Genomic DNA, 10438 nt, shown 5'->3' with positions numbered 1-10438 from the left:
CAGATTTAAAAATCCAGATTTGAGAAAAGGTGTGTGTGTGTGTGTGTGTGTGTGTGTGTGTGTGTGTGTGTGTGTAGACAAAATGATTATAAAGTTTTCATGGAGAGGCAAAAGACCCAGAATAACCAGCATTAATATGAAGGAGAAGAACAAAGTTGGAGAACCGCTGCTACCTGATTTCATGATTTACTATAAAGTTATAGTAAATCAAGACGGTGTGGTTTCAATGAAGGAATATACAGATAGGTGTGGGGTTGGCACCTCCCCACCACAGCTGCCCCACAACTTACCATCGGGTTGTGCTTAGAAGCAGATGGATGACACAATTCTGTTTACAGAATTAATGGAGCACAGACAAGACATTACAAATGAAGAACTTTTGACAATGAACCCTAGGAGATATCTAGAGGATGATTATTTGAATAAGGACTCAGGAGAGACCAGCATGCTGAAAAGAACTGTACCTTTGCACATGCACCAAACAACCCATTTTGATGAATTTGATAGCCCACTCCCTCCCCCCACCTTACCCTCACCCCCCACCAAGCTTGGGCACAAAGAGAAACTCTTTCCAAAGTGCTGCGTGCCAATTAAAATTGCTGCTAATTTATCCTGACTTTTCTTTATATTCTTCTGAGGGAAAGAATTCACTCTTTGTAAACAGTATTTTATACAATTCCAATCCTGGTCATCAACAGTCTTACCAATGGTTTTCATCACCCTCTTGCCACTGGTTTATTTGCCAGGTATGATAGCAGCTGTTGTACAGCTTCATAATGAAACCAAATAAATGAAATCTCCACATTTGTTGGATAGATGGATGTTAAAGATAAAACAATTTGTGCTTCTCAGTTTCTTTTCTGTTGTACAGCAAGAAATTTATGTTTATCCTATCCAATGAGGCTATCCTGCAGATACAAGCTGCTAAACAGGGCATATCAACAGGCCCAACAAAATAAAGAAGATGCCTCAATTGAGCATGAGGTTTGAAGAGTGGAAATTTATGTGTCTTCGGGAATGATGGCACTTGCAATACTGGCCCTGTTAGCTGTGACGTCTATTCATCTGTGAGCAGCTCTATAACATGGAGAGAATTTCACTATACTCAGAATAAGCTAGGACTTGTTTCCCTTCTGCTGGGCACAATACATGCATTGATTTTTTTTCCTGGAATAAATGAGTATATATAAAACAATTTGTATGGTATATACAACCAAATTTTATAACAGCTGTTTTCCTTCCATTTGTTGTCCTGTTATGTAAAGCTATATTTTCTCTGTTATGCTTGAGAAAGAAGATACTAAAGGTTAAACATGGTTGGGAAGATGCCACCAAAATTAATAAAACTGAGCTGTCTTTCAAGTTGTAGAATCACTATTACACACATTTTTGTTCAAAATTGATATATTTTACCATAAACATTTCAAATTTGTATTTGTTCCATAAAATGCCCACTTATGAGTCTTAATGTAAAAAAGGAAAAAGAAAGAATATATGGATAGAGCAAGAGAATAGAAGAGAGTCCAAAAAAGACCCACATAATTGTTAATTGATCTTTGACAAAGAATCAAGGGTAAAGCAATGGAACAGAGATAGTGTTTTGTCGATGTTGTTATTGTTGTTGCTGTCACTGTTTTTAATGAGTGCTGCTGCAATAAGTAGACATCCACAGGCAAAATAATGAATCTAAACACAGAACTTAACATTCTTCACAAAAATATACTCCATATAGATCTCAGACCTAAGTGTAAATGAACAATCTATAAAATATACTCCTAGAAAATAGCATTGAAGAAAACCTGCATAATCTCACATATGGTGATGACTTCTAACATACAACACCAAGGATATGATCTGTGGAAGAAATAGTCAATAAGTTGTTTAACATTAAAAACTTTGGCTCTGTGAATGATACTATCAAGAGAAATGGAAGCAAACCCACAGATGGGAGAGAACATTTGCAAAAGACCAATCTACTAAAACACTATTATTCAAAATTTACAAGGAACCTCTTAAAAGTCACAATAAGAAAACTAACACTCCAATTAAAAAAAAAAAAACAGGCCAAAGACTGACAGACACTTTACCAAAGATAATATACAGATGCTAAATAAGCATATGAAAATGCATTTCATGGCATATGCCACCAGGGAAATGCAAATTAAGACAGTGAAATACCACTGCACACTTATTAGAAGAGCCCAAAACCAGAACATTGACAGTACCGAATGAAGCAAAGGAGCTCTCCTCCGGTGACAATGGGAGTGCAAAATGGTAGACATTCAGGAAGATATTTTAATGGTGTCTTAAAAACTAAACATTCTATTACCACATGATCCAGCAATCATACTCCTTATTCTTACTCAAAAAAAGTTGACGCTTGTGTCCACACAAAAACTTAAGAAGAAATGTTTATAACAGCCCTACTTATAATTGTCAAAACGCAGAAGAAATCAAGATGTCTTTCAAAGGGTAAATAGATAAATAAGCTACAGTATATCTAGACAATGGAATGCTATTCGGTGCTAAAAATAAATGAGGTAGCAAGCCATAAATAGACATTCATTACTAAGTAAACAAAGACCATCTAGAAAGACTACATACTATTATGATTCCATCTACGTGACCCTGAGGAAAAGACAAAACCATTATTTATATAACAAAGTGTAAATTGGCAAGCTTCTACACTAAAAAGTATAAAAAAAGTTTAGATATGATTTTTATAAATGAGATATTCTAAATTAGAAGATTTGATATTTTTTAAATACCATGTGTCTGCATTAACCTATATATTCAATTTAATCAATGGATTCCAACAGTTTTTATAATTTTTTATTTAGAAACTGACAGACTGGTTTTAATTTTATTTAAGGACTGCAAAGGAAAAAATTGAACCAAAATAATCTTTAAACAAAATGAATAAAAACCTTGGAAGACCTCCATTACCTGATTTCAAGACTTACTACAAAGGTATCTTAGTTAAGAAAGTTCAGTATTGGTAATAGGAAAGATGAATGTACCAATGGAAAAAATAGTCAGGAAATACATTTAAACATATAGCCAATTTATTTTTTATAGAGCTATCAGAGCAATTCATGATAGAAAAGAATACATTTTTAATAAATTGTGCAAAGAGCAACTGAAGATCCACAGTGAAAAAATGAAACTTGAACACTACCTCATTTTTTCATACATAAGATTAATGTGAGTTATAAGAAATGCTTACATGTGAAATGTAGAAGTCTGAAACCTATTGAAGAAAACATAAGAAAGTATGTCTTTGACCTATAGACAAGCAAGTATTTCTAAAAGAAGACAAAAACAAGTTTTGTTTTATTATTATTTTTTTTCTCTTTTTTTAATTAATAGTTAATTCCCAGTTGGTTTCCATATAACACCTAGTGCTCTTCCCCACAAGTGCCCCCCTCCTTGACCATCACCCCCCATTTCCTTTCCCCTTTCCTCCTCCCTCTTCAGCCCTCAGTTATAAACAAGATTTGAATGATCAGTTAGATTTTAAGTAAATCAAAAAAAAATTTAATAAAACACCATAAAAATTAGAAATTAAGCCCAAAAGGAAAAGCCACAAAACATGTATGTTACATATGTATGTAACGATGGAGTTGAATCCAGATTGTAACATATCAATAAATATAAGACAAATAGAAAGGAAGAAAAAACAATATAAAGATCTCAAACAAAATGGGGAGATGGGGCCAAAGGCTTGATCAGACACTTCGTAAAAATGTTAGACAAAATCAAACTAATAACCTGTCTTGATCCATTCAGGCTGCTATAACAAAAATGCTGGACCGGGTAGCTTATAAACAACAAAGTTTTTTTTTTACAGTTCTGCAGGCTGGAAAGTATCAAGAGATGATACCAATAGATTTTGTGCCTAGTGGCTTCATTGCACTGTAATCACACATGGTCAGGTGCAAAAGATCTCTCTGGGTTCTCCTTTATTAGGATATTAATCTTCCAGTGGAGGCCCTACCTCCAAATACCATTGCACTGGGTTTTAAATTTCAATATATGAGTATGGGGGTGAGCAGCATAAACATTCAGTCAGTTGCATTACCTATGACAGAAATGCAAATTAAAACCACAAGAAACTATTTGCTGCCTCTTGAGGCAATCAAGATTCAAAAAGTTTGTCATTGAAGGCAATTTAAGTAGAGTAAAGTGGAAAAGGTCATGAGAGTATGGGGAATTATAATCATTGTATTTAATGTTTCAGACAGCAACTTCAGTGAGTGAAAAAGAAAAGGGAATGTGATACCCAGGCTCTGTTTAACATCCAGGTAGATGCTATAAAAAATATAGATCGAGCATTTATCATTATGAAAACTCCGTTTAGTAACATTTTTGCTTTAGAAAACTATGCTGTCTGTGTCTGGGGTGCCTGGGTGGCTCAGTTGATCAGCTCAGGTCATGATCTCAGGGTTCATGGGTTCAAGTCCGGCATCGGGCTGTGTGCTGACAGCTCAGAGCCTGGAGGCTGTTTTAGATTCTGTGTCTCCCCCTTTGTGTGCCCCTCCCCCACTCATGTTTTCTCTCTCTCTTTCTCTTTCTCTCTCAAAATAAATAAACTTAAATAATACTAATAAATAAATAAATAACTATATTGTTTAATATTAGGGTAGTCTCTTCAGTTCTTTTTATTGTTTTTTTGCGTGCTATTTCCTCTACACCATTAAACTTTCAACCTTTTTGCAAATTAAAACTCAAAAATGTCTCCTGTAGAAAGCCTATATTTGAATCTTGTTATTTATTGTATCTGACAATATTTGACTTTTGATAGTTACCTCATTCATGTGTTGCTGCTGATAAGGTTTGATTTGTATCTTTCACTTAGCTTGTTACTTTCTATACTATCTATTATCTTTTAATTATTCTATTTATCCTTTCCTGATTCCCTTTACATTAAATGAACATTGCGTAGTATAAAAATTTAATACAATTACTAATTTTAGGTTATCTCTTGAGTTATTTTCTTAGTGGTTGTACTAGGGCTTACAATATAAATCTAACTTACTGGATTCCAGCATTTAGATTTAGATCCAATGAGATATAGAAAATATCCTCCTGCATTGCTCATTCCCTCCTCCACTTTTTATGATATTATTTGTGTGCATATTATGTCTATATTTTCTTTAAGTCCAACAATCCATTGTTACAGTTACTATTTTATAACATACATATTATGTATTTTAAAGAAGCTTAGAGAGTAAGTATATACTTACAAAGTTTGTTTTATAATAACATTTTTATTTACCATTGTTTTTTTCTCTTCATTTCTTGTGGATGTGTTGCTAATTGGTGTCATTTGTTTATGCCAATATAGCTTTTTCTCACCAACATTTTCTGTGTTATTATTGTCAAATGTATTACCTTTCCATGTTATGGGTCCAGCAGCACAATTACATGATATTGTTTTAGACAACTGCTTTTTACATCAGTAAAGAGAAAAAAAGGAGAAGAAATGTAATTATATATTTTGTAATTACCTACATAATTATCTTTAACAGAACTCATCGTTTTATATTTCATTCTGATGCCACTTGCTTTCACCTTGAAGAATTTCCTTTAGAATTTCTTGGAAGATATGTCTCCAAGCAATGAATTCTGTTTTCATTTATCTGGAAATGTCTTCATTTACCATAATTTTGGAAAATTACTTATAATTAGTATAATGGATAACAGAATCTTGATTGACAGTTTTTTGGTTTTTTTTCTTTTATCAATTTGAATATGTTCTTTTTTTCCTCCAAGTTTTTATTTGAATTTCGGTTACTTACCATACAGTGTAATATTAGTTTCAGGTGTAGAATTCAGTGATTCATCTGCTACATACAATACTCAGTGCTTATCACAATTAAGTCTCCTCCTTAACATCCATTACCTATTTAATCCAGCCCCCCCCACCTCCCCTCCAGTAACCATCAGATTGCTCTCTATAGGTAAAAGTCTATTTCTTGGTTTGCCTCCCTTTCCCCCCATGTTCATTTGTTTTGTTTCTTAAATTCTACATATGAGTAAAATCATATAGTACTTGTCTTTCTCTGACTGACTTATTTAGCTTAGCATAATACTGCTTAGTTCCATCCATGTCATTGCAAATGGCAAGTTTTTATTCTTTTTGATGGCTGAGTAATATTCCATTATATATGTATGTATGTATAATGTATATATACACATATATACATAAACATTGCTTGGAGATATATCTTACAAGAAACTCTAAAGGAAATTCTTCAAGGTAAAAGCAAATGGCATCAGAATGAAATATAAAACGATGAGTTCTGTTAAAGATAGTTATGTAGGTAATTACAAAATATATAATTACATTTCTTCTCCTTCTTTCTCTTTACTCATGTAAAAAATAGTTGTCTAAAACAATTTTATGTAACTGTAAGGCTGGACCAATAGCATAATGAAAAATATACAGAAGCACACACACACACACACACACACACACGCACACAAACACACCCCATATCTTCTTTATCCTTTATCCATTCATCAGTCAAAGGACATTTAGGCTCTTTTCATAGTTTGGCTATTGTCTATAATGCTTCTATAAACATTGGTGTGCATGTATCCCTTCGAATGACTATTTTTGCATCATTGCATAAGCACCTAATAGTTCAATTGCTGGATCAGAAGGTAGTTCTGTTTTTAGTATCTTGAGGATCCTTCATACTATTCTCCAGAGTGGCTGCACCAGTTTACATTTCCAACAACAATCTAAGAGAGTTCTCTTTTCTCTGCATCCTTACCAACACCAGTTGTTTCCTGTGTTGTTTTAGCCATTCTGACTGGTGTGAGGGGATATCTCCTTGTAATTTTGATTTGTATTTCTGTGATGATGGGTGATGCTGAACATCTTTTCATGTATCTATTAGCCATCTGTATATTTTCTTTAGAAAAATGTTCATGTCTTCTGCCCATTTTTAACCGTATTATTTCTCTTGCTGTTGAATTTTATAAATTATTTTATGTTTTGGATACTAACCCTTTATGACATATGTCACTTGCAAATATCTTCTCCCATTCTGTAGGCTATTTTTTAGTTTTGTTGATTATTTCTTTGCTATGCAGAAGTTTTATTTTTTTATCTTGATGAGGTCCCAATAGTTCATTTTTGCTTTTGTTTCCCTTGCCTCAGGAGACATGTCTGCTATGAAATTGCTACAGCCAGTGTCAAAGAGGTTTCTGCCTGTGTTGTTCTCTAGAATTTTGATGGTTTCCAGTCTCACATTTACATCTTTAATGTATTTTGAATTTATTTTTGTTTATGGTGTAAGAAAGTGGTCCAAATTCATTCTTCTGCATGTTGCTGTTTAGTTTTTCCAGTATCATACATATGCTGGCGGCATTTTGACAGGGATTGCATTAAAATGTATAGGTTGCTTTGGGTAACAGACATTTTAACAATATTTGTTCTTCCAATCCATCGGTATGGGATGTTTTCCTATTTCCTTGTGTCATCCTCAATTTCTTCCATCAGTGTTTTATAGTTTTCAAAGGACAGATTTTTTACCTCTTTGGTTAGGTTTATTCCTATGTATCTTATGGTGTTTGCTGTGATTGTAAGTTGCATTGTTTGATTGCTTATCGGAATTTACTGTTTTCGATAAGTCAGCTCATTTCTTACTGGGACTCCCATATAATGACTAGTTTTTCTCTTGCTGCTTTCAAGATTTTCACTTTGCTTTCTACTTTTCTTAAAATTATTTTTAAGTTGATTTATTTATTTTAAGAGAAAGAGAGAAAGAGATAGCAAGAGCAGGGTGGGGGCTGAGAGAGAGGGAGGGAGACAGAATCCCAAGTAGGCTATGTGCTGTCAGTGACATGGGGCTCAAACTCACGAACCATGAGATCATGACCTGAGCAGAAACCAATAGTTAGACCTTTAACTCACTGAGCCACCCAGCACTCCTTCCCTTTTGAATATTTTAACTATGATGCATGTGAGTGTGTAACTTTATGTTTTTCTTTTATAGAGTTATTTGACCTTCCTCAGTGAATCAGTGAGTACATTAAATTTTTCATCAAATCTGGAAAGGTTTCTTTCAATATTTCTTCAAATATTTTTTTCTTTTCCTCTTTCTTCTTTTTCTAGTCCAGTTACACATATGTGGTCCAGTTAGTAGGATCTCCAATTTCCTTTAGACATTATAATTTTTCTTCATTCTTTCTTTATTAGTGCCTCAGAATTTCTATTTATCTTTCTTCAAATTTGCTTATTGTTTTTTCCTCTAGGTGGAAATGGTTTTCAAGTTTCTCATAAATGTTCTATTTTGGTCATTATGGTTTTTAACTGCAGAATTTCCATTCTGTTATTTGTAATAATTTACATATCTTTATTGATACTTTATTTGATGATATTTATATTTCCCTTTAAAAATAAAAGCCAAGCTTTGGAACCTCTTCATGACAGCTGCTTTGAAGTCTTTCATTCTGATACACCACCTGGGCCCGCTCATAAGCAGTTTGTATCATTGCTTTCTTCCCACTTATGTGTCCTAATTTCTGTTGTTGTTTATTTGCATGACTTGTAATTTTTTTTGCTGGAAAGTAGACAGTCTAGTTAATATAGTGGAGCAATTCCACCTTCTCAGAGGTTGTTTTGTTGTTTGCTTAGTCATTTTTTGTTTACTGATTTTGCAAAACTGGTTCTGTGAAATCACTTTCTCCTTCATTTTGAAGCCTGTGATGTCCCATTTCAGATCATTTTCCTTTTGCTTTTATCTTTTCAGTCAGGCTATCTGTGGGTCTTCCCTAAATTGGTATAAGCTGCATTGTACAAAGGTTTTACTTAAGTTCTCTTAGTCATTTAGATTATACCATTTCCTGTTAGATACCTGTGGTTTCTTTCATCCCCAGTTTCAGCCACAGATCATAGCTTGGAGGAATCCTCTCTGGTCACCCTGAAGAAAGGCTTAGCCTTGAGTGTGCACTCAAATCTTCTAAACTGCCAAGGATGAGAGTGAAATTGCATTTCACTCTAAATTTTTGAATTAACTTATAAGAATAGTTTGATCATTAAGTCATTGTTTGGTCAGAGGTTTTGTTTCTGTCCAGTGTTTGTAAGTCTGTTCATGGCTTGGGGATGCTTTAAAATCTACCTCACATCCTGCTCCAATTGCTTTTGACTGAGTTCAGCCAAGTCTCCCAGTTCCCAGAGTTGATGATGATTCTTGGCTCTCTCCTCAGTTCTCTCTAGTAAGCCTCTGGCTGTTCTACCATATTGCTTATATCATTAACCTATCACCTACCTCTTATTTTTTCTACAGTAAGATCTCTATTTTTTTTTGACAGCACCACCAATCATGGAGGCCTCCATTCTTTGATCCAATTAGATCAACTCCTTCAAGCAAAACTGTTCCTGCAACACCCTCTTTCTATTAGTTGACATTGGATAGGTGTGGCAACCACTGTTTTTTTTCAGCTTGCTCGCTTTCCTTGTAACATGAACCTCTGCCTTAAAAGTGAGTCAAGAGAGAGGAATTAGGGGCCCTAGTATACTTGGTTTGATATGACTGGGTAATAATTTCCACCATATAAGTGGAATGTCCAGGGAATGAAGACTTAGTTTTATCAATGTGTCCCTGCATGGAATAGAGTCTCTGCAATAGGGAGCTGGGGCAGTAAGTGAGAAATTCAGGCAGCCTGCCCTTCTTAGGGTGAAACCACAGTCCCAGAATGATAACTTGTAGGAGGAACCCATTTTCTTGGTATTACCTGCCTGAAATAAGATGCCCTGTATAGAGCTCTGGCATATGTTACTAGAGAGTAGTGGTGATGGAGGAGGTCATGGCTCAAAGTCATAGATTCTCACCATTCTTTGAAGGAATTTATTATACATATTTTTTAATATTTTTAAACATTTATTTATTATTGAGAAACAGTGAAAGACATGAGCAGAGGAGGGGCAGAGAGAAGGGGAGACATAGAATCTGAAGCTGGCTCTAGGCTCTGAGCTGTCAGCACAGAGCCTGATACGGGGCTCGAACCCACAAACTGTGAGATCATGACCTGAGCTAAAGTTGGATGCTTAACCGATTGAGCCACCTAGGTGCCCCTATTACATATATTTTTGAATGACCATTCCTCTATTTACATTATTTTTTAAGACAACTTCCGGAGTCTCTGTTTTTTAATTTTATTATTATTATTATTATTATTGTTATTATTAATCTCATCATGCCCACCATTTCAAGAGTTGTGAATATCTCCTGCATCCAGTTCTGATCCCTTCAAGGTTGGAACCATGTCTTCTCATTATACCCCATTATGCCTAGTCCAGGGCCTTTCTTGTAGACAATGCCTAAAATGTCTGCTGAACTGAGTTGTCCAGAATTAACAAGGCCATGTGTCATTACTGATATAAAGCTGTGCTCAAGGTGAAGAAAGAGTAATGAGAGCTTGT

At 34.6% G+C, this 10438-nt stretch overlaps 1 pseudogene; it reads left to right on the top strand.

The window, feature by feature from the left end:
- Positions 1-282: 282 nt before the first annotated feature.
- On the top strand, positions 283-1369 carry LOC115291031 (annotated as a pseudogene).
- The last annotated feature ends 9069 nt before the right edge of the window (positions 1370-10438 follow it).

Source organism: Suricata suricatta, chromosome 5 (genome assembly GCF_006229205.1).
Source record: "Suricata suricatta isolate VVHF042 chromosome 5, meerkat_22Aug2017_6uvM2_HiC, whole genome shotgun sequence".
Classification (NCBI taxonomy): domain Eukaryota; kingdom Metazoa; phylum Chordata; class Mammalia; order Carnivora; family Herpestidae; genus Suricata; species Suricata suricatta.
The sequence above is the reverse complement of the archived record's forward strand: the minus strand, read 5'-3'. Positions and strand labels throughout refer to the sequence as shown.